The sequence below is a fragment of the Lagenorhynchus albirostris genome, chromosome 13, assembly GCF_949774975.1.
Source record: "Lagenorhynchus albirostris chromosome 13, mLagAlb1.1, whole genome shotgun sequence".
Classification (NCBI taxonomy): Eukaryota; Metazoa; Chordata; class Mammalia; order Artiodactyla; family Delphinidae; genus Lagenorhynchus; species Lagenorhynchus albirostris.
In genome coordinates, this window is record NC_083107.1 from 89,078,569 (window position 1) to 89,085,064 (window position 6,496).

The following is a 6,496-nucleotide window of genomic DNA, read 5'->3' on the forward strand; positions in this document are numbered from 1 at the left end:
TACTTAACTACTCTTTAATGCCATACTAACAGTGTCACCAAATCTTTATTTGAGACAAAATTGATTCTTTTCTCTATATAAATTTTTCTCCATATAAAGGTATTGTACTTTGAAAAAAACATATATTATTTGGGAATTCTAATGTCTTTATTGGTTTTCTTGAAGTTTTTGGATAAAAGACAGAATGACCTGATATCATATCCCTATGGAACATCTAGCTGTGGGTACTGGAGGAATGGGAAATTTTGAGAGTAAAACAGGACAGGGTGGTAACTATCACTGTTACCCTTTCACAGAGGCGTAAACTGAGGCTCAGAAATTTTTCAAGTGGAATTGAAACTAGCACCTGATTTTATATTTTATAATTGCGTGTTCGTTCTCTTATACCACATGGTGTTCCATCCTTTTGAATTTCTTTGCCAAGGTTGACTAGTTATGAGCGTCAGCCCTCACACGCTAAGCAGGCATTTATGTCTCTTATCTTCTGTTGCTGTGTGGTGTGCAGGTAAACTTGAGAGGAGTCTGTACGGTCACCTCCCCGTGTTTGCCGCGTGGGTCTGCACTGTGGCTTTAGTCCTCTGCGTCCTGGGCTGTGTCCTCGACAGTCTCGTGGCGCCGCCTGGTGGCTGAGGTCCACCCTGCAGCGCCACCCCGTCCCGGGAAAGGGAAGACTCCAGGACCCCGTCCTGTCCTATTCTATCAGAATCCTCCACCTCCGGAGAAATGGGATCCCACATGGAGGCAAATTATCTGGTTCAATTAGTGAGATCTGAGCGCGAACTCCAAGGAGCTTCATAAACTACAAATTTTAGATTTAAATTCCAGTTTAACCACTGTATTTCCTCCATTACTTGGCATGCTTTTTCATGTTTTAATATTTCTGAAGTCAGGTCACACCTTACAGTTGCTGCAGTGAGGTCTCTGATCTTGGGGAAAAGTACCAATTCGTGAGTGGTGAAGGTTCAGTTAACAGGATCTCAACATCAAGAACGTCCAGTTTACAATCATTAACTATTCCACAATGTTTAAATGCAAGAGGATCATATTTCTTTCTTTTTAGAAGTCGGATTAGATCTAGCAGAAGCTCCCATATATCAGGATGTGGAAAACTCCCGTTCACAGAGCTTTGTCTTCTGCACCAGAGCACTGGACCCTTGGGCGACCTGAGGAAACCCAGTAGCACCTTATTCCTCCCCCCCCAGGCTATTGTCTCTAGTGCTGGTCCTTCACAGGGTGGGGGAAGGGGGCAGCTGCCCCCGGTCTCCTGGGAGGGGTCCTCCTCCGCGGATTTAACAGCACTTTTCCCCTTAAACCGTGCTCTGAATTATATTTTGTCTCAGGGTGGTCTTCCTGTCTCTTGTCCTTACTCTGGCTTCGCATGACCTTGACCCATTAGAACCATAGCCTTGCTTCTACGTATCATTCTGAATGTTGTCCTCGATTAAAACTTCATTCCAGTATTGGAGCCAATAGAAAAATTAACTAAATAGTTCTTCCATTTCTATACCCACTATCGCTGATAGTTCAGGTTTTTTACAGTTATTTAATTGTCAGGCTAATGGACGTTTTTCCTTCAGTTTACCCACCTGAGATAATTCCAGTCCACAGGATAAAACACTAATGATTTTGGCAGGTGCTGGGTTAATTTCTGTAACTTTTCCCGATATAACTTGAGCGTGCATTGTTCTGCTTTCCACGTTTGCTTTCATACAATATCTGGATAATGCCTCTCTGGTCGATAACACTGTGATGGTTAATTTTATGTGTCAACTTTAGGCCAAGAGGTGCCCAGATGAAACGTTATTTCCGGGTGTGTCTGTGAGGGTGTCTCTGGCTGAGCTGAGCACTTGGACCCGTGGAGTCAGTCAAGCAGTGGCCTGCCCTCCACAGTGGGCATCATCCAGTCGGTTGATGAGGTTTCCATCACCCAGAAGGAAAAGCAGAGGGAGGAGGGTTCACGCCTTTGCTTCCTGGCCACCTGTACCTGGCAGGGCAGGGACCTCTCTTTAACAGGAACATGCAGGGCAGAGTCGGCAGCACCCTTGACCGGGGCAGGAGCAAGGGGTGTGAGAGCCCTGCGCTGAAAAGTAATTACTGTCAGTATTTGGCAGGATTTCTTCCAGGATAAGCTTTTTAGTCTATTTTGTCTTCTGCTTTCTTGTTTAAATGTTATACTGTACACACTTTTCATACATCAAAAGTATTAATGACACTTATTGGCTAAGTCAAATCTCATTTAACCAAAACATACAATTTATTTAAACCAGTTCCTTATTTGGGGGGCTTTTAATAACTTTATTTCTTCTTCACTTTCTTTTTGTCTTGTATTATCTCCAGATAAATATGTTTAAACAAATCTGATCATTTAATTTGGATAGATATTGTGAAGTGGAATTAATAGGACAAAGAATATAAATGTTTTAATGGTTCAATGTATATCGCTGCCTTTCTCGTCATATAGACAGTACCATCGTATGTACGGCTCATCACTAAAGTAGTGACAATATTGCTTTCTAATTTTTTGAAATTCATAATTTGTAAATATTTTATTCTCATGTTTATTAATTCCTTATAAATATGTAGGTTCTATATTTCTAAAAAACTATACTGCCCAGTGTTATAGTGTTTATAGATTATGCCTAATTACAAGTACCTGACTTGGAGGTTACTGTCTGGAGAATTTAACCTTGAGGTCCTTAACGGGCGCTACAGTCACTCTATATTGTTAAGATATTATAGAAAAATGTAAGTGTATTTACGGTCACGGGTGCTACAACCTCGTTTGTGAAGCGGGGTCTCTCCTTCGCTTCGATGTCCTCTGAGTTATCAGCACCTGGTAGGCTCGGTTTAGCGCGGTGACTGTCACTGGAACCCTGCGTAGCCCTGCTCTCCTAGTCGATACCGTACCATCTTCTTTGGTTAACCTTCCAGCATCCAGCCACAGGATGGCACCATGAGCTAGGGAAACAAGCTAACTCATTGGTTTCTGATCACCGTGTTTTCATGTTAAGAGTATATATACACTACCAAACGTAAGGTAGATAGCTAGTGGGAAGCAGCCGCATAGCACAGGGAGATCAGCTCGGTGCTTTGTGACCGCCTGGAGGGGTGGGATAGGGAGGGTGGGAGGGAGGGAGACGCAAGCGGGAAGAGATATGGGAATATATGTATATATATAACTGATTCATTTTGTTGTGAAGCTGAAACTAACATACCATTGTAAAGCAATTATACTCCAATAAAGATGTTAAAAAAAAAAAAGAGACATATCCAAAGACATATTACTAAGACTGATGTCAGAGAGCTTACTGCCTTTGTTTTCTTCTAGAAGTTTTATTGTTTTAGGTCTTAAAAAAAAAAAAAAAAAGAGTAGGCTTAAATTCTATTCAATAAATGCACAGATCTCCGAACATTGACTCAGAGGGAAAAAGTAGCATGCTTGCTAGAAGGAGTTGACCTTATTTTCATAGAACCAGTAGCAATATTCTGGGCCACGATAAGCCACTGGCTTGGTATAAATTAACCAAAGAATTCTTTAGCGTATGGTTTAATCATCCCAACTGTCCAGAAGTCCGGGGATGATAAGGAGTATGGTAAGTTACAGGTATTTATGGGGTTTTAGAGAGCCCTAAGTTACCATAGAAACAAAATGGCTTCCCCTCTTGGAGTCCAGATGATTAGGATGATACAGTCCATTAAGGATTGGGATGATATAATTCAGTAAGACCTTGATCACCATGTCAGCATTTGTCTTAGCCATTGAGAACGCTTTCTTACCTTCTGATGGCAGAATTTCTAGAAAGTCCATTTCCACCAAGTCCCAAGTCATGATGGCCCCAGCGGGCTTCCGTGCCTTAGAATAGATGTTCTTCATAAATAATTTTCCTGACAAGCAGCACTCCTTTATGTCATTTCCTGAATTAATTGACCCTGTTACAAGTGTGGTAAGAGTCCGAGATTTTCAGTATATACTTTTGTTCAAATGAGTTTGCTGGCATGAAAAAACCACCGGAGCAGGTAACAGCCAGGATGGGGATAACTCCATTGCGCACCCTCATTTTCCTATGGCATCCGTAGCTCCTCTCAGTTTCCAACTTTCTAGTCCTGGGAGGGCTGCACACTGCTGCAACTGTCAACAGGAGGCCCTGGGCAGAAGTAATGGGGCTTCAGTTTCCCCAGTTCAAACTTTATTAGCCCTTTTTGCGGTTTGGTTCTCAAATTCATGTCCTCCGGCTATTTCATCTTGTTCTCCAGGATGCATTACAGAAATCTGTCAGGTAGGAAACTGCAATGACTCTCACAAACCAGCAACTTTCCAGGTGATACCTTAGTTCCCATCGACGTTAGAAGACCTCTGTTCTTTCCAATGTGGCCCATGACATGGCAGTCCCCAAACGTACGTCAACCATCAGCAAGGGCAGGTTTTCACTTTTAAGACCAGTGGTTAATTCAGCAGCTTGCATAACAGCTGTGCTGACTTTACGTTCGGCAGAGCACAAGCCCCCAAACCATGAGGACTGACTTTCCCTGTATGTCTCTCATGGACAAAAGCACTGTCAAGTCAGCTCTGGGACCGGGAACATCGGGAGAGCCAGACAGAGGGTGAGCGTCTCCCTGAAGGGGGCTTCTTGTAAATTATTTTCATATGTTACATTCTTGCGTTCATAATTTTCTACTATTCTGAACACTGTCATTTTCAGTCTTTTACTAAACATATTCCATATTTCTATAAAGTCCTATGTTTGTTGACAATCACTAAATAAAAAGTCTTACGAGAACTAAATGTGATGTCTCCGCATGTACGCACCATGGAGCTATAAATGGTGTGCAGAGGTTAGGAGGCCCCCTCTAGTTCTGGCCCTAAAGAACGGGTGGCAAGTGCTAATGGGTGCAGACAGAATTTTCTCTGAGTTTCTCACTTCTTAGTCCCCCTTCTTGCTTCAACGCCCATATTACAGAGTCTTTGATGTTTAATATCCTTTATTCAACCCTGTACTTATTCAAGCAAATTATGTAAGTACACACATGTAGGTTGCCTGTCTTTCGCAGAATGCCTTACTTCTGCAAAGTGCAGGCTCCGTGGCTAAGTGAACGGCCTGCACAGCTCTGGCTCTGCCCTGAGCTGTTCCGCCTCTTCTTCCCAGGAGGCTTGCTGTCCCCCTGCTCTGGGAAGTACCCTTTCTTGTTTGCTAACAGATTGAAACAGGCCCTGTTGTCAACGTCGTGACACTTGCACCAAACGGCTGTAGCTGTAAGTACCACTAGGATTTCCCCATTTACACATTTTACGTCTAAAATCTTGAGGTTTTACAAGGTTATTATATTGCAAGTGATCTTCCTCACTTCCTTCAAAGACTAAACAAAATGCAGTGCTTTTCTGTGCTGTTACGATGGGGAGGAAGGGGCATGGTTGCCGTATCACCTGAGAACGTCTACTGAAGGCTTTGCACTTACGGGTGTCAGGCACCGTTCGCCAAAATATACTTCGGCCAACGGAGCCATACAAAGGCTTCATACACCACTGTGCCCTCCCCAGGACCGGGGATGCTGTACCCCTCCCAGTGGTGCCCTCCCTTTCCCCGCCAAACACCGTCCCAAAGGGCCTGAGGAAGGGACTGCTCCCTCAGGTGCACAGCTGTGAGAAAACCATTGTTACAGGGGCCATGAGGACTGGATATTAGATGTAACTGCTGCATGATGACTTTGACCTGTTCTGATGACAGACCCTTACATCCACAAAATGAAGGAATGCAGGAAGTGAATCCCACCAACATTCCCATGAATATGCCAACGCCTTTGCAATGACAGAAAGTCAAAAACACTTCAAAAGTTACACTAGAAGGAGACCAGGAGTTCGTCCTGTTCCATAAGCTGTAGAAATGGGAAACCAATCTGTGTAAGTCCTAGTCGCGAATCTTCTTGTCTGGGAATTCAGCCACTGGCACCTTCTTTCTTGGGGAGGGAAGGAGACTCCAACCACAATCAGTAAATACTCCTCTGAATTGGACGGTGGAGGAGAACGCTCCTTGCCTGAGTGTAAACATCAGGGCTGTTTCAGGTTCATTAAGCCGTTGTTCTAGCTTTTAAGCAAACGTAGCCCTCACTCGTTATATAAACCTTATGCCAGAAAACAGTCTCATTCCAGCAGGTGGGACATAAATACCAAGCCAGAGGGACCAGAAGAGACCAGGCAAATACAAAATTAAACATAGCTGTTTGGGAACCAACATTTCAAACCATGGGATGTTAGGCGTCTACTGACGTCTATTAAACGAAACATCTGTTAACAGGTTGTTAGCAGAGTGTGATGAAGAGTAGTTACATTTCAGTGCCGTGGTATAAAATGAAACCTGGCATGATTATTTTTACACTGCTGAGCTCTGCCCCACATTCCCTGAGACTGCAGGAGAGAGACCGTCTCCCTGCCTGGGAGAGGGCGCTGCAGCAGTGTGACCCGCCCCCCGGGGCAGAGCCTGTAAATGTCTGCAGCTCCCTG